Genomic DNA, 19,268 nt, shown 5'->3' on the forward strand with positions numbered 1-19,268 from the left:
GTGTTTTCTGACTGTCCAGGTAACATCAGCGACTATATCTGTAAGTTCAAAATCAAAGATGACACTCCATTCTTTTGCAAACCGTATCCAGTACAAGGGACTTTTAAGGAAGCAGTTCAAGATGAGATTAACAAAATGATTGATAAAAATATTATAGAACAAAGTTCCAGTGTAATGAATAATCCTCCAATTGTGGTGAAGAAAGCTACAGGTCGTGTACGATTAGTCTTAGATGCTTGTGCACTGAATTGACATATAAAGATGGAGAGAGACCGACCATTAATATCGACAAATTGCTGTCCAAATTTGAAAAAGCAAGATTCTTTAGCACAATGAATTTGACCTTGGGATATTGGCAGGTAAAATTACATCCAAATACCAAGAAATATACAGCCTTTTTGTTTGATGGAAAATCTTATCATTTCAATGTATTGCCATTCAGACTTAATATCTCTGTGTCTGTATTTATATGTGTGTTAGATGAAGCATTAGGGAGAGATTTATCAAAGGATTTGATAATATGTGTAGATGATATCCTAATAATATCAGCTACTTGGGAAGGACATTGTCTAACTCTGGGCAAGACTCTGAAAAAATTTAAAGAGAAAGGTATTATGGTAAAGCTGACAAAATCGTTTTTTGTGCACCAAGAACTTAAATTGTTAGGGGATATTGTAGGAGTAGAGGGAATTAGACCAGACCCTGAATGCATAAAAGCTATCAAAGATTGTCCGCACCCCAGAAATGTAAGACAATTAAAAGGATTTATAGGTATGGTTGAATACTATCAATGGTACATACGAGGGCAGGAGTTAAATGACCCGAGAATTTTACATTTATTAAAAAAGGGAGTACTGTAGACTTGGGATCAAGGTGCAAATGATGCATTTGAAAATGTTAAAAGAGTGCTTGTTGAGGCACCCATCCAGTTATGGCCGAATTGTTTAAAATTTCGACAGATGCATCTGATTACGGTATTGCTGCCGAACTTTTCCATGGAGAATGGGATCCAAGTAAAGTAGAACATAGAACCATAGCTTTTGCTAAGGATAGCCTAAATAAAAACGAACTAAATTATACAGCTACTGGAAAGGAACTATTGGCAATTGTGTGGAGTATTCAAAAGTTTCAGTCACTAGTATGGGAATCAGAAATCCATATCTATACAGATCATCAAGCTTTATCCTTTCTGATGAATAGCCAATTACTACATAGTAGGTTGATGTGCTGGATGCTTTTCCTACAGGAATACACTATTATGATACGATACATAAAATGTCAGCAGAATATCCAAACATCAAGGTAAAGGAAATGGCTCAAAGAATAACCGAAAATATCCATCATGATCCTAATTTCACAGAAATATTTTCTATGTGTATCCAGAACTTGTTACTTCCTAATCAGGTAGGAAAATGGAAAATTATAGATCATAACTTGTTTTGGAGAGACAGCATAACATCACAGCGTTGGCTTTTATGTGTTCCAAAGGTAATGGAAGATGAACTTGTATGGTATGTTCATATGGGATAGGGACACTTCAGAATAAAAAAATGTATATCCCATATGAATAAGTTTTAAATACAGAATGTATCCTATTATCCCTAAGTCATTACACGATCTTACAGCAGCAGATTTCTTTGGACCATTCCCACAGGAAAAGGGAGGAGTATCACATATGTTGGTTATGATAGAATGCTGGTCAAAATATGTTAAATTATATCCTATTAAAAGAGCAAATACGCAGATGGTTATACACTGTTTACAACAATACTTTCTAGAAGTAGGTAAACCAAAACAGTTTCTTACAGATAATGGACCACAATTTGTGAGAAACGAATTTAGAGAATTCCTAGCATGGGAAAGTATTCAACAAATGTTAATATCCAATTATAAACTTTCATCAAATCCGTGTGAATGGGTAATGAAGGAAACTGGGAAATTATGTTGTACATACTGCCATGAAAAACATACTTTGTGGGCAATGTAAATTAAGGACTTTGAACTTATCCTAAATGAATTACCCCATTTATCAACTGGGTTGACACCTTTAGATGTTATAGGCAAACTTTTTGTAGGAGAAACTTTAATTAAGTATTTTAATTGGCCTGAACATCCTAGTGTCAATTACGAAGTAAATCAGGAAATATTTCTAAAAATTTGATTGAAAAGGCGCAACAAAGAGTAAGTAAGCATAACGAAAATGCTGTGGAAACTCAGTACCAAGTTGATGACCTGGTTTTTATAAAACAACATCTTCCCAGCTCGACTCTGAAGATTGGTTGGTTGTTTTTTGGGGAAGGAGACCAGACATCGAGGTCATCGGTCTCATCGGATTAGGGAAGGATGGGGAAGGAAGTCGGCCGTGCCCTTTGAAAGGAACCATCCCGGCATTTGCCTGAAGCGATTTAGGGAAATCACGGAAAACCTAAATCAGGATGGCCGGACGCGGGATTGAACCATCGTCCTCCCGAATGCGAGTCCAGAGTCGAACCACTGCGCCACCTCGCTCGGTGACTCTGAAGAGAGAGACTCATAAGTTTTTCCAAAAATATGAGGGACCGTACTGAGTACAAACGGTGGTTCATCCTAAGATATTATTTTTAGTAGATCCCACAGCTGGATAATAGAAGGGGAAATACAATGTAAAGGATGTAAAACTGTATGTTTCCCATGGGCGTTAACATTCTGAGTTAACGAGCAGAGTGACGACCATCGGATCCCGACTTGTTTTCGGTGTTTCTTCCAAAATAGTTTTCTTGCACCGAATTCCTTTAAAATCTAAAATTATCCTATAATCTTATTGCTTAAAAAACAGGATATGACCATAAAATAAAGAACAACTTAAGAGAACCACAGAAAAAAGGTGATGTCTAAACAAAATAAACTAAATAGAATATTATATTTGTGGAAAATATAATAAGATGTGACTAGCCAAACAATTGTTATACCATAGTGTATAAATTTTCTATTTTGTATAGAGTATTTTATACCTTTTATGAGATGTGATATAGATGGGAGGGTTTGTATAAATTTTGAAAAGGGTGGGTATTGTACCTAAAAGCTTGCTTTACAAGAACAGATAAATCATGACCAACACAAAAAACACATTACACCTTTCAAACAACCCTCACAAACAAGTGTGCCTAATTCTCCTTCATTTGCCATTTCCATAGGTTTTCTAGGATTTCTTTCGGGGACCTCAAAAGGTGACTGTCGGACGAGTCCGTTCAGTAGGAGACGATTTAACACCAAACCTCCTCTGGAGTCTCACTCAAGTACCTGAGAGGTAGGGATCCTGGTGAACGGGGTTGGGAAGGGTTTCCTGTCTTTGGGGCTATCTTCTTTCTCTTCTTTGATCCTAGCAACCACATCTATTTTTTCCTTTCTTACTTCTCATATTGAAGACCTGTCTATCTTTTCCCTCTTTCCATATTCATAAACTTCTATCACTGAAGTCTTTCCTTATTTCCGTGGTTACTAATAACCTACATCTTATCTTTAGATAAGAAGGTCAAAGAATCAGACTACACAAACACACATCCACATATATACAAATATATACTTCTACGCAAGCATTAAACTATATAAGACAAAGCCTGTCATGATGTGAGAACTGCCAGGTGTTGTAGGGGAAAAGGTGTGTACATAGGGAATTATGCACACATGTATGGGGAGTTATGACGGTTCTACATCAAATATACATAAGGAGAGGTGTCCATACATAACGAACAAGTATAAAATAGTAATGAGTATTGGATAAATAAGAAAAAGGTATGGCCAACATCAGTGCAATAAAAACTCTGGTGAATTGAAGGATAGTGGGATGTAAGTAGTATATATAGAAATAATATCTATTGAAAGTATAGAAGTTGATAACTAGAGGAGGACTCTAGGGAGTGAATGATATATTAAAGAATGAATGCGAAATTTAGGATATAAATCTATCTTTACCACAGGGTACTTAAGTATAGTATACATAGAGATGTATATTAGGGTAATGAACTGTTAGGCCTACTCAGAGAGGATAAGGGGGCGTACCTGGCAATCACTAAGTATAAAGGGCAGACTTACCTACAGGGAGATAAGACAATCTGCAGCCTAAAAAATAAGGATGTTTTGTAAGGGCATATGTACCTGAATGGAAAGAGGAAGTGCTCTCATAAGGTCAACCGTCAACCAACAAGCAAGAAATAGGTGCTGATCCTAGGAGAAGGGGACAGTATCGTGGCAAAAGTCACAAATTTTTATAGGAATTATTCTGGAAAGTGTAAAGTCTATGAACGACTAGCATTATTATGTGTTGTGGAAGTAAATGAGTGTCCAAAGAACTCTTTCAATTTACCCAGTTTCTCCAGGCTACAACTAATGAAAACAGTACGTACTAGGAAAAAGGTGGTACAAAAAGATAAGAATGGAAAATAGATTACTCTTGTGTCATAAACACCTTAAGTTTTCACTTGAAAAAGAAAATAAAGAAAAGAAAACAAGGCCCTACAATTCCTAAATATTAGTAAAGCTGACTAAAACCTTGAATGTATGCTCATGTCTTAATAACAAAGTAAAATAAGGAAAGAATGAAGAAACCATAAACAAAAAATTGTTCAAGAAAGAACAAAGAATTGTTACTGAAAGAAGAGATATGTATATAAACTTATGTAAGACATGTATGCTGTTAAGATATGTAATGCTATTATGAGTGATATTACTTGCATAATGATTATGTATAAAATATCAGAGTTCAATCACATGATATTCTAGATATGAGTGTGGGATGGTAAAATCCCACCTACTGTGCATCACATGTCTGGTGCGATGGTAAAATCCTACCTACTGTGCGTCACATGTCTGTGTGTGCAGGTTTAAAATCAGTTGCGGGAAACAGGCAGACACAGCAGTCCAACAGCACCAAGAAGTACCTGTTGGGAAATCCATAGATGTCTTAATGCATGTGTAAGGAAGAACCACAGAGTTTTTATGCCGCTCTATGCTTATTGTGTCACTGACTATTGTTATGTTAAACAAGAACAGTTGAAAAGGTACTCTTATAGACTCTTGACTCAGGCTTAGTAGAGGCAAGACATACTTTCAGATTCATTTTAAGAAAGTCATGGTAGTCAAGCCAACTTTCTTTTAACTGTAACTCATTTTGTTTCTAATGTTCGACGGTGCAAGGTATTTACAGAAAGTTACATGTATATGTTGAAAGTGTGAATTATAGTGTGCATGAAAGTCAGATACATCGTTAACTGACAAAAAGGAAAGTTTGTAAGTCTACTCATTTTATAAGTAGAAAGAGGCTTAAAAGTTCCTGTAACTAGCAATATTTGACGGTGAAGAAGTCAAGAGACTTTCCAGCAGCCGACTATCCCATAAAGAAGAGGGGCTGCAAAATTCCAAGTAAGCCACCTCAAAAAGAAGTGGAATGTGGTTTGGGGAAATAAATCAGTATAACCCAGACCCACACTCACACTTTAAGTCATCAGAGCCCCCCCCCCCGCCCCCCCCTAGTTCATAATTACATAATGTTCATATAATGTCCATCTCACAGAAGTTAACTACGTGTTGGTGCAAATGATTCACTTAGAGCAGTACAATTTGATTATCATATGCTGACTGGATAATACTGACATGAAGATGTAAACATTATGGATGACTCCTACTGTCCGACTTATACCAACTAGTGGCATAGAGATGTTGACAATTAAGCTCTTAGGCACTGACTGCATGAAGCATTGCCCTACACAACTACTTATTGACAAACATAAGAATAATAATTAAAATTTGTAACAATATTATGAAAAGGAAGTTGCAACTCACTGTACAGTGGAGATAGTGAGTCACAGATAGATACAACAAGAAGACTGTCACAAATAAAGCTTTCAGCCTGTAAGGCCTTCATCAAAAATAGACAACGGACACACACACACACACACACACACACACACACACACACACACACACAAAATCATGCAAATGCAACTCAAACATGACTGTAGTCTCAGGCAACTGTAGCCACACTGTGAGCAGCAGCTCCAGTCCTTTTCATAATAATGTTATATTCTATCCTGTGTTTTCCATAATTAAAATTTGTTATTATACGTCAAGACAGATAGTGAAATCACAAGTTATAAATTCATAATAAGGAAAACAAGAAATTTATTTAAGTATGAGCTGGGTAACGAGAAAATTAACAAAATTATAGAAACTATTTTGTGGTAATAATTTCTGCTTCTCGGGGTTCACAAACCTTGCCAGAATGGCTAAATGTGAAATTTATAGATCAAATAATTTGCAAACTGGCATGTTCCCCAAGTGAAAGTGAACATTTTTAATTCAGAAATATCAAGGCTACAAAACTGTGGTACTGAATTTTGGAAATAACCATTACTTAAGATTAAAATCAAACAATGGAAAATACAGGATGGAATGCAACAATATTATGAAAAGGAAAGTTGCTACTCACCATATAGCAGAGATACTGAGTCACAAATAGGCACAACAAAAAAACTCTCGCAATTAAAGCTTTCAGCCATTAAGGCCTTCCTCAACAGTAGACGACACACACACAACACACAGACACACTCACTCACTCGTAATATCATATATTTCATGATAAGTTTCCCTCCTAAACTGAGTAAGTAAAGGGTAATTCGAAAGAAAATTCAAACCAGTTTCATTTCATTTGAAATAAGATTAGCTAATATTACCATTAAAATTTGGTTACGGACTTTATTAAATTTTGACAAAGTTGGTTACAAATGACAGTGTTTGGGCAGTGTAAATAAAAAACAGTTTGACCTTTTGTTATCCAGAATATATAAAATTTATATTTTATTAAATATTTCAATACATACACTGAGTAAAATGAAAGATTTTAACAACAATTGGATACAAATAACTGATGATACATAAGAATACAAATTGCTCAGAGTGTATGAAAAGTTCATCTGAATTAATTAATTTCATACTTTGTTCTCTTAGTTGGTACACAAATGGAGAGAGGGTGGAGGGGAGGGAGAGAGAGAGAGAGAGAGAGAGAGAGAGAGAGAGAGAGAGAGAGTTATACAAATAGTGAAACAATATGAAACATAGCTTAACCTTTATCATTTAACAGGATTTCTCTTTAGTGATGTATTATTAATTATTGCCATATCATTGTCGAGTTAAAGTATTATACATTGCCTGCTGTGTGACTAAAAAAAGTAGGAACTTTGTAGAACATCAGTGATGTCAGCTGATGAATGATACTGGATAAATTCAAGAAGACTTCAACCTGAAACATTTGAATATTTTCACCACATTAGAAAATTTCGAAAGATACAGTACACAATCGCATACACATTGATACAGGACTGATGAAGAAATTACAAATATAACATATAATTGCAGAAGCAACTCTATGTTTTTATTGTCATTATGCAATACAATCCTCTCATGTGATCTAATACATTATATTTGGCAGATGTTATCAAAGTCATTTAGAGCATGAGGAATGACACCACCCCATTTTTTTCTTTGTGTCTATAAGTAATATATTGACATATATTACATACATGAAGGTGTGTGCACAAAGCTCAGAGTGTAATAGACTTCTGTGACTGTGCTTTGTATTCTCTGTGGCATTACCCTAACAATGCACTAGAATGCATTGTTGTATGTAGTTATGGATGTTAAAACACAGTTTGCCTTATTCCTGCATTTTTCATATTCAAAATTAAATGTTTTGATGCACTAGCTCCAACACAACAAAACATGACCATTATAACAACAAAAATAATCTAATTTTGACAATATAATGTAGTAGGATAGATCAGAAATCTACTCACCAAGCAGTGGCAGGAGAAAACACATATAAAAAAAAGGTTTTACATATGCAAGCTTTTCCTTTTTCTGGCAGAAGGAATGAAGGAGAAGGAAGAGAGGTTGTAGTGTTTCCTTTCCTCGGGGTTCTTCTGTGAAAATACAAATTAGAAAATCTGATTGGGTTTTGAATTTTGACGGAATAAGTTACGGATAAAGCAGACTTCGTATTACTGATTGAGATAGTGCTGCAATTTGACCGTGAATGGCAGACCTGGTTGGCAACACTACAAAAAGCGACTGCAAGGAAATAGCATCAGAAATAAGTTGAAATTTACCTTATAATTCTGTTAGAAACATAGTATTTATTATAATATAGTCTTCGTGGCTGCGTCTGGAATACTTCTTAATTTTCTTGTAGACTGACCTGTTTTCATTGTTCGCTGGTCCTCTTGTTCTCCGTCTGATGAAAATTTCTTGAAGTTGTCACTGTCAGGATTAAATTATAAATTTGGCGATAACCATTGCGAATCACTACTGAAATAACTTCGTTTCGTAATATAGTTTTAATTTCCATTTAAAATCATTGTTTAACACAGCGCTGAAAAATACACGTCTTGAACGTATGAAAACAAGAGAGTAATGAATAAGTTGTTAAAACAAACACCTACACAAAAGTAAAAAAAAAGATCAAAGTTATTTATAAAAATCTGTCGCTGGCGCAGCGTTCTTCTGCATGCGCGATCGTAAATCATATCTTTGTACTGGCAGAGGTGTGGTAGTCAAAGTACCGTTACAAGATGAAGGAAAAAATGGAGTGGTTTAGGAAAAGGGATAGAGTTCGGACAAATCGCCCAGAACCCCATCTCAGGGAAGACTTACTGGATAGGATGAGAAGGAAAGACTGGATATATGTGTGTTCTCTTGGCACCACTTGGTGAGAAGATTTTTTATCTATCCAATTACATTAAACATGTTTATTAGTTTTCCAGCCTGCTGAAAGAGGAGAAATTAGGAGAAAATTGCTCAAAGGTGGTCACTTCATGACCAATGTTCAATTAATTACAGGAAAGTAAGTAGTGATGGGGAGGACATTTATATGTTTATTTTGTTTATTTGTCAATAGAAAATAAACATTGTATTGATTTTGTGCACATGTACAAGTAAATTTATGGGAAACCATTTCAAGGAAATGGAGTGTACAAGTATGAAGACAAAAAAAGTACATCAAGATAAAACAAGGTCATAGAATACCTAGTAATATGTTGTTGTTGTTGTGGTCTTCAGTCCTGAGACTGGTTTGATGCAGCTCTCCATGCTACTCTATCCTGTGCAAGCTTTTTCATCTCCCAGTACCTACTGCAACCTACATCCTTCTGAATCTGCTTAGTGTATTCATCTCTTGGTCTCCCTCTACGATTTTTACCCTCCACGCTGCCCTCCAATACTAAATTGGTGATCCCTTGATGCCTCAGAACATGTCCTACCAACCGATCCCTTCTTCTGGTCAAGTTGTGCCACAAACTTCTCTTCTCCCCAATCCTATTCAATACTTCCTCATTAGTTATGTGATCTACCCATCTAATCTTCAGCATTCTTCTGTAGCACCACATTTCGAAAGCTTCTATTCTCTTCTTGTCCAAACTATTTATCGTCCATGTTTCACTTCCATACATGGCTACACTCCATACAAATACTTTCAGAAATGACTTCCTGACACTTAAATCAATACTGGATGTTAACAAATTTCTCTTCTTCAGAAACGCTTTCCTTGCCATTGCCAGCCTACATTTTATATCCTCTCTACTTCGACCATCATCAGTTATTTTGCTCCCCAAATAGCAAAACTCCTTTACTATTTTAAGTGCCTCATTTCCTAATCTAATTCCCTCAGCATCACCCGACTTAATTAGACTACATTCCATTATCCTTGTTTTTCTTTTGTTGATGTTCATCTTATATCCTCCTTTCAAGACACTGTCCATTCCATTCAACTGCTCTTCCAAGTCCTTTGCTGTCTCTGACAGAATTACAATGTCATCGGCGAACCTCAAAGTTTTTATTTCTTCTCCATGAATTTTAATACCTACTCCGAATTTTTCTTTTGTTTCCTTTACTGCTTGCTCAATATACAGATTGAACAACATCGGGGAGAGGCTACAACCCTGTCTTACTCCCTTCCCAACCACTGCTTCCCTTTCATGTCCCTCGACTCTTATAACTGCCATCTGGTTTCTGTACAAATTGTAAATAGCCTTTCGCTCCCTGTATTTTACCCCTGCCACCTTTAGAATTTGAAAGAGAGTATTCCAGTCAACATTGTCAAAAGCTTTCTCTAAGTCTACAAATGCTAGAAACCTAGTAATGTAGGGATACGTAAAGAGGCAGAATACAGTGCTGTGGTTGGCAATGCCTATATATGACAACAACTGTCAGGCACAGTTGTTAGATCTGTTATTGCTGCTACAGGGGCACATTATCCAGATTTAATGGAGTTTGAAGATGGTGTTATAGCTGGCACATGAGCAACGGGACACAGCATCTCTGAGGTAGCAATGAAGTGGGGATTTTCCCATACAACCATCTCACGAGTGTACCGTGAATATCAGGAATCCAGTGAAACATGAAATCTCTGACACTGCTGCAGTCGGGAAAAGATCCTGCAAGAATGGGACCAATGACTGAAGACAGTCATTAAGCGTGACAGAAGTGTAACCCTTTCACAAATTGGTGTGGATTTCATGTCAGCGTGAAAACCATTCAATGAAAAATCATTGATATGGGCTTTTGGACCTGAAGGCCCACTCATGTACCCTTGATGACAAACATGTTGCCTAGTCGGATGAGACTAGTTTCAAATTGTATTGATCGGACGGGTGTGTATGGGTATGGAGACAATCTCAATAATCCATGGAACCTGCATGTCAGCAGGGGACTGTTCAAGGCTCTGTAATGGTGTGGGGCATGTGCAGTTCGAGTGATATGGGACCTCTGATACATCTAGAAACAACTATGACAGGTAACACATATGTAAGCACCCTGTCTGATCACCTGCATCCATCCCTGTCCATTGTGGATTGTGACAGACTGGGGCAATTCCAGCCAGATAATGCTACAACTCACATGTCCAGAATTGCTAAAATGTGGCTCCAGGAACACTCTTCTGAGTTTAAACATGTCTGATGGCCACCAAACGCCCCAGACATGAACATTATTGAGGATATCTGGGATGCCTTCCGACATGCTGTTCAGAAGAGATCTCCAACCTCTCTTACTCTTACGGATTTTTGGACAGCTCTGCAGTATTCATGGTGTCAGTTCTCTACATCATGACTTCAGACATTAGTCAAGTCAATGACAGGTCATGTTGTGGCACTTCTGCGTGCTCACAGGGGCCCTACAAGATATTAGGTAGGTGTACCAGTTTCTTCGGTGTATAAATTCATAGAGTTTTAATAAACACAACAGATATCCTAACAGTGACGTAAGTTATCAATAATATATCCTCCTTCAGTATTTCCTACAGCCTATCAACAGTGGTAGCTTTTCAATTCTGCAACTGTAGAAATCATGTGGTTTTGAGGTGAAGAACTCATCGACCCATGTTTTGAGCACATCTTCATGCAGAAAGGATGTTTTTGCAAGGTTGTTTGATGGAGAGCAGGAAAGGTGAAAATCTGAGGGTGTCAGATCAGGTGAATAAGGTGGGTGTGATATGGCTTTCCAACCCAACTCCTGTATAGTGTTTTTTTATCAGTCTAGCAGAACATGGGTGGGTGTTACTGTGGAGTAGATTCACTTCACACAGTCTTCTTGGCTATTGTTCTTGGATTGCATCTATAAGACATCTCAGCTGTTGATAATAAATGTCAGCAGTGATGGTTACACCTACCTTGGGAAAGCACTTTGTAGTACACTATACTTTCGCTGTTCCACATGTCATCTTTTGTGAAGCACACACATCTTTGTACAGGGAGTTGCTGCTTTGTTTGGGGTCTACCATTCTTTTCTCTTCCATATGTTAGCATAAAGACACCATTTCTCATCACAAGTAATGATACAGGATAGGAATTGTTGGTGCTGTTCATGAGCCAATTGATGGTGAGGAAGCAGAGATGTATATAGGCCACCCGCTGATTTTTGCAATTTCTGCTTAGAGCATGCAGTACCAGTTCACCCAATTTTTATTTTTGAACCTTCCCCATTGCATGCAAATGGTGCACATTGGTGGAGTGACCACAGTACACCACATTAGGCAGTTCCTGAGTACACTGATGTGAATCATTGTGGATTAATCCAGAATGAGATTTTCACTCTGCAGCGGAGTGTGCGCTGATATGAAACTTCCTGGCAGATTAAAACTGTGTGCCCGACCGAGACTCGAACTCGGGACCTTTGCCTTTCGCGGGCAAGTGCTCTACCAACTGAGCTACCGAAGCACGACTCACGCCCGGTACTCACAGCTTTACTTCTGCCAGTACCTCGTCTCCTACCTTCCAAACTTTACAGAAGCTCTCCTGCGAACCTTGCAGAACTAGCACTCCTGAAAGAAAGGATATTGCGGAGACATGGCTTAGCCACAGCCTGGGGGATGTTTCCAGAATGAGATTTTCACTCTGCAGCGGAGTGTGCGCTGATATGAAACTTCCTGGCAGATTAAAACTGTGTGCCCGACCGAGACTCGAACTCGGGACCTTTGCCTTTCGCGGGCAAGTGCTCTACCAACTGAGCTACCGAAGCACGACTCACGCCCGGTACTCACAGCTTTACTTCTGCCAGTACCTCGTCTCCTACCTTCCAAACTTTACAGAAGCTCTCCTGCGAACCTTGCAGAACTAGCACTCCTGAAAGAAAGGATATTGCGGAGACATGGCTTAGCCACAGCCTGGGGGATGTTTCCAGAATGAGATTTTCACTCTGCAGCGGAGTGTGCGCTGATATGAAACTTCCTGGCAGATTAAAACTGTGTGCCCGACCGAGACTCGAACTCGGGACCTTTGCCTTTCGCGGGCAAGTGCTCTACCAACTGAGCTACCGAAGCACGACTCACGCCCGGTACTCACAGCTTTACTTCTGCCAGTACCTCGTCTCCTACCTTCCAAACTTTACAGAAGCTCTCCTGCGAACCTTGCAGAAGGTCACAAGTTTGGTATCTCTCGCGTACTGGAAGCTAGGTTAACATGTTCAATCTTTAGTCAATCATTCAACTTTCTTCATCGACATCTTCAAAATCACTTAAACCCATTGCCAGATTCATTATTTGTGCAGTTGTTATTACTTCATCACAGAAACCTTGAAAATCACTTTCTTCTATATCTAGAAGAATTTTCCCTGATGTTCGAAATAGTGTATGTGGCTTGACTTCCTGCCGTGCATTAGAAATCCTATGTATGGCTTTTAGAATTGTCACCTTCTTCCATACCACCACCAAATTATTCTCACTGATTAGCATCCTCAGTAGACCAGCCCAGTAGCACAGTTTTACTGATGAAATTACGCCTTGCTCCACTGGCTGTATAATGCCAGTCACATCAGAAGGGAAAAACTTAGTTTCGATGAAACCATTATCAGATACAGGAATCCTCTCATCGGGCAGTAAACAGCCTTCTGTGGCAACCCCTTCTCTTCTAGAAATCGCCAAACTTGCAATAAAAAATATCTGCGAAGCTAGTTCTTGAAAATTTCACGATCCTCCGATGTTCCTTTTAGCTTGTAATAATGCACAGGGAATGGCTGAAAGCAAGGGGAAACTACGGCCCTAATTTTTCCCGAGGGCATGCAGCTTTACTGTATGGATAAATGATGATGGCGTCCTCTTGGGTAAAATATTCCGGAGGTAAAATAGTCCCCTATTCGGATCTCTGGGTGGGGACTACTCAAGAGGACGTCGTTATCAGGAAAAAGAAAACTGGCGTTCTACGGATCGGAGCGTGGAACGTCAGATCCCTTAACCGGGCAGGTAGATTAGAAAATTTAAAAAGGGAAATGGATAGGTTAAAGTTAGATATAGTGGGAATTAGTGAAGTTCGATGGCAGGAGGAACAAGACTTTTGGTCAGGTGAATACACGGTTATAAACACAAAATCAAATAGGGGTAATGCAGGAGAAGGATTAATAATGAATAAAAAAATTGGTTTGTGGGTAAGCTACTACAAACAGCATAGTGAACGCATTATTGTGGCCAAGATAGACACGAAGTCCATGCTTACTACAGTATTAGAAGTTTATAAGCCAACTTGCTCTGCAGATGATGAAGAAATTGAAGAAATGTATGATGAGATAAAAGAAATTATTCAGGTAGTGAAGGGAGACGAAAATTTAATAGTTATGGGTGACTGGAATTCGAGAGTAGGAAAAGGGAGAGAAGGAAACATAGTAAGTGAATATGAATTGGGGCTAAGAAATGAAAGAGGAAGTCACCTGGTAGAGTTTTGCACAGAGCATAACTTAATCATAGCTAACACTTGATTCAAGAATCATGAAAGAAGGTTATATACATGGAAGAATCCTGGAGATACTAGAAGGTATCAGATAGATTATATAATGGTAAGACAGAGATTTAGGGACCAGGTTTTAAATTGTAAGACATTTCCAGGGGCAGATGTGGACTCTGACCACAATCTATTGGTTATGAACTGTAGATTAAAACGGAAGAAACTGCAAAAAGGTGGGAATTTAAGGAGATGGGACCTGAATAAACTGAAAGAACCAGAGGTTGTACAGAGTTTCAGGGAGAGCATAAGGGAACAATTGACAGGAATGGGGGAAAGAAGTACAGTAGAAGAAGAATGGGTAGCTCTGAGGGATGAAGTAGTGAAGGCAGCAGAGAGCCAAATAGGTAAAAAGACGAGGGCTAGTAGAACTCCTTGGGTAACAGAAGAAATATTGAATTTAATTGATGAAAGGAGAAAATATAAAAATGCAGTAAATGAAGCAGGCAAAAAGGAATACAGACATCTCAAAAATGAGATAGACAAGAAGTGCAAAATGGCTAAGCAGGGATGGCTAGAGGACAAATGTAAGGATGTAGAGGCTTATCTCACTAGGGGTAAGATAGCTACTGCCTACAGGAAAATTAAAGAGACCTTTGGAGAAAAGAGAACCACTTGTATGAATATCAAGAGCTCAGATGGAAACCCAGTTCTAAGCAAATAAGGGAAAGCAGAAAGTTGAAAGGAGTATATAGAGGGTCTATACAAGGGCGATGTACTTGAGGACAATATTATAGAAATGAAAGAGGATGTAGATGAAGATGAAATGGGAGATACGATACTACGAGAAGAGTTTGACAGAGCACTGAAAGACCTGAGTCGAAACAAGGCCCCAGGAGTAGACAACATTCCATTAGAACTACTGACGGCCTTGGGAGAGCCAGTTCTGACAAAACTCTACCATCTGGTGAGCAAGATGTATGAGACAGGCGAAATACCCTCAGACTTCAAGAAGAATATAATAATTCCAACCCCAAAGAAAGCAGGTGTTGACAGATGTGAAAATTACCGAACTATCAGTTTAATAAGTCACAGCTACAAAATACTAACACGAATTCTTTACAGACAAATGGAAAAACTGGTGGAAGCCGACCTTGGGGAAGATCGGTTTGGATTCCATAGAAATGTTGGAACACGTGAGGCAATACTGACCATACGACTTATTTTAGAAGAAAGATTAAGGAAAGGCAAACCTACGTTTCTAGCATTTGTAGACTTAGAGAAAGCTTTTAACAATGTTGACTGGAATACTCTCTTTCAAATTCTAAAGGTGGCAGGGGTAAAATACAGGGAATGAAAGGCTATTTACAATTTGTACAAAAACCAGATGGCAGTTATAAGAGTCGAGGGCATGAAAGGGAGGCAGTGGTTGGGAAGGGAGTGAGACAGGGTTGTAGCCTCTCCGCGATGTTATTCAATCTGTATATTGAGCAAGCAGTAAAGGAAACAAAAGAAAAATTCGGAGTAGGTATTAAAGTCCATGGAGAAGAAATAAAAACTTTGAGGTTCGCCGATGACATTGTAATTCTGTCAGAGACAGCAAAGGACATGGAAGAGCAGTTGAATGGAATGGAAAGTGTCTTGAAAGGAGGATATAAGATGAACATCAACAAAAGCAAAATGAAGATAATAGAATGTGGTTGAATTAAGTCGGGTGATGCTGAGGGAATTAGATTAGGAAATGAGACACTTAAAGTAGTAAAGGAGTTTTGCTACTTGGGGAGCAAAATAACTGATGATGGTCGAAGTAGAGAAGATATAAAATGTAGACTGGCAATAAAAGGAAAGCATTTCTGAAGAAGAGAAATTTGTTAACGTAGAGTATAGATTTAAGTGTCAGGAAGTCGTTTCTGAAAGTATTTGTATGGAGTGTAGCCATGTATGGAAGTGAAACATGGACGATAAATAGTTTGGACAAGAAGAGAATAGAAGCTTTCGAAATGTGGTGCTACAGAAGAATGCTGAAGATTAGATGGGTAGATCACATAACTAATGAGGAAGTATTGAATAGAATTGGGGAGAAAAGGAGTTTGTGACACAACTTGACAAAAAGAAGGGACCGGTTAGTAGGACATGTCCTGAGGCATCAAGGGATCACAAATTTAGCATTGGAGGGCAGTGTGGAGGGTAAAAATCGTAGAGGGAGACCAAGAGATGAATACACTAAGCAGATTCAGAAGGATGTGGGTTGCAGTAAGTACTGGGAGATGAAGAAGCTTGCACAGCATAGGGTAGCATGGAGAGCTGCATCAAACCAGTCCCCGGACTGAAGACCACAACAACAACAACAACAACAACAATAATGCACAGGGAGATCCTTAGCTGCAATATCCTTGAATACTCAGGGATTTTCGAGTTTCCAATTGACAGTTAAGTTTTTCCTAGTTGCTGGTTCAACGCTCACTGCACTGCAATGCCAACTCCCTTCTTCCAAACAAAAGAATGCAGAAAACCTGCTGCTGTGTCATAGGCAGCTTACTCTCAACTGCCTTTTGCCATCAGTACCCTAGTGGCTGTTTATGCAACTATCACCACTCTAGTGGCTTTTTATGTGACTAGTTGTCAACTTCCTTAAGTATGTAGACTGTTCATGGCTCATGTACATGTTGTGAAGTGCAAATTAATTAAATTAGCTTCATCTTTTAAATTAGGTTCATCTTTCATGTGTAGATCAAATAACTAATGAGGAGGTATTGAATAGAATTGGGGAAAAGAGAAATTTGTGGCAAAACTTGAGTAGAAGAAGGGATGGGTTGGTAGGGCATATTCTGAGGCATCAAGGGATCACCAATTTAGTATTGGAGGGCAGCGTGGAGGGTAGAAATTGTAGAAGTAGACCAAGAGATGAATACACTAAACAGATTCAGAAGGATGTAGGTTGCAGTAAGAACTGGGAGATGAAGCAGCTTGCACAGGCTAGAGTATCATGGAGAGCTGCAGCAAACCAGTCTCTGGACTGAAGACCACAACAACAACAACAACAACAACAACAACAACATCTTTTTGAATAACCCTGTATAGTATTTGTGTTTGTATATTTTGTGTTATTTCTTTTCATTGTATTACTATGAAAAACCCTATACCGTTATGAGCTAAATTCAAGGATTAATGAATGAATGAGTAATCAAACCAAGATATAGATTTTTCAAATAACTCAATGTTAAAAACTGCTTAACATGCACCACACTCTGTAAATTCTGGTTGAAAAATCCAATGAATGCACTATTTGAAGATTCAGGTGGAAAAAAAACTATGGCAAAGCATTAATAAAAGATCATAATGAATTTTTTTTTTTTGCAGTTTCATGTTTGCTTGCACATACAACCAAATTTGAGGTATGTTTCAACATCTGTCTCAAATCATTTTAAAAACCAATTTCCTGAATACCTCTGGTTAAAATATTCAATGGTTAAGTTATTTTTCTGGTTACATGCTTCAGCTGACATCTATTGAATGTAACTTAATTACAGTTCATTTATTAGCTTACATTATTAGCTACTTCTAGTACCAAAGATGTTAAACTACAGCTCATTAAAATGTTATATGTTGTACACTGCCCGACAAAAACAGTGAAGCACTCAGGAGGGGAGGTGGAAAGAAAATAAAATTTCTGTAAGAAGGTATGTGATGTTATTGCAGTAATTACAAAATTGAGTAAAATTTACAAAGAACTTCACTGTATGGACCCACCTGTCAGTATAATATTGCTCTCATCTGATCTGGATACATGCACAGATTCAGTTTGGAAGGGTGTCATAAAGCCATTGTATCCTCTTCTAAAGCAGGCTGGTCCACAACTGGTCCTGGGTCCAAGTTTCCTTCCAAACTGGTCCCACACATGTTATATTGGGGACAGATCTGGGGATTTGGTCATGGGAGTACCTCAGCATCATGCATAAAATTCACAGAGACATATGCCATATTTGGACAGGCATTGTCTTGTTGTAAACAGGCACCACAGTGTTGCGTAAGAGGTAGCACATGAGAGTGCATGACATCCATGGTGTACAGCATCATAGTTCCCTTAATCACCAGCAGCTATGACCTGAAGTCATACCCAATGGCTCCCCATGCCATTATACCAGGAGTAACATTGCCATACCTCTCCAAAATATTAGGAGAATGAAACCTATCCCCATGTCACCACCATAATCACTGATGATGGTCATCAGGGGTGGTATAGAACCATAATTCATGGCTGAACACAATGTGATACCATTCATCAGCAGTCCCGGTCACAGCAGCACTCCCAATGCAGCAATTTGTGTTGTTGTGTTAACAGCAGCCTACATTCGACATATGGTATCTCCCTAGTCAGACTCCTGACAGTCTCTGAGCAATGATACATAATGTTGCAGGAGTCCATTACTTGTTCTTTGATGGCAGGCATAGATATGAAGAGATCACCAAGTGCTTTGTGCACAATATGCTCTTGTGGTGGTCAGATGCAATCAGCCAGAACATTAACGATGAGTGTGCTTGCTCTCAAGTTCCCCTGCAATCCAATATTGGGCCACTGTCACATCTGAATGCTCCACAAATCTGTATATTGCATGATTGAAACAGCTGGCCAAATGGAGACTGACATATATGGCACACATGAGTAGGTGGCATGTTCATATTCTTCACTGTGCTCAACATCTGATACTGTTCACGTTACTTGTATAGCCTACCAGGCCTGATAACAACACTAAATGTGAACATCACTAATGCACTCGGGTGGCCATTCTATCATTCACAGAGAGTGCTGTTCTAATCATTTACTTCTTATCAATAGAATTGTGCATGTATGAAGTTACTTTGACATCTGAACATGTCATTTGGGTGTTCACTTTTTTTGTCAGGCAGTGTAGTTAGTGCACTCAGACCAGCTTTCAGTGATTAAATTAATTTTATAGCATTTTACCTAAACACTGATTGTGCTGCAACATAATTTCCAATGCATATATTAAAACTCTTTTTAACTTAAAACAACCG

General features: G+C 38.4%; 1 protein-coding gene across 1 annotated transcript in view; it reads right to left on the reverse strand.

Moving 5' to 3' along the window:
* Positions 1-7,146: 7,146 nt before the first annotated feature.
* Positions 7,147-19,268, reverse strand: part of LOC124793088 (cGMP-dependent protein kinase, isozyme 1-like) — a 405,887-nt gene continuing 393,765 nt past the window's right edge. Inside the window, exon 16 of the mRNA XM_047257993.1 lies at positions 7,147-7,273. The gene's annotated coding sequence lies outside the window, so the exon portion shown is untranslated. The remainder of the gene's footprint in view (positions 7,274-19,268) is intronic.

The sequence above is a fragment of the Schistocerca piceifrons genome, chromosome 1 (genome assembly GCF_021461385.2).
Source record: "Schistocerca piceifrons isolate TAMUIC-IGC-003096 chromosome 1, iqSchPice1.1, whole genome shotgun sequence".
Lineage (NCBI taxonomy): Eukaryota > Metazoa > Arthropoda > Insecta > Orthoptera > Acrididae > Schistocerca > Schistocerca piceifrons.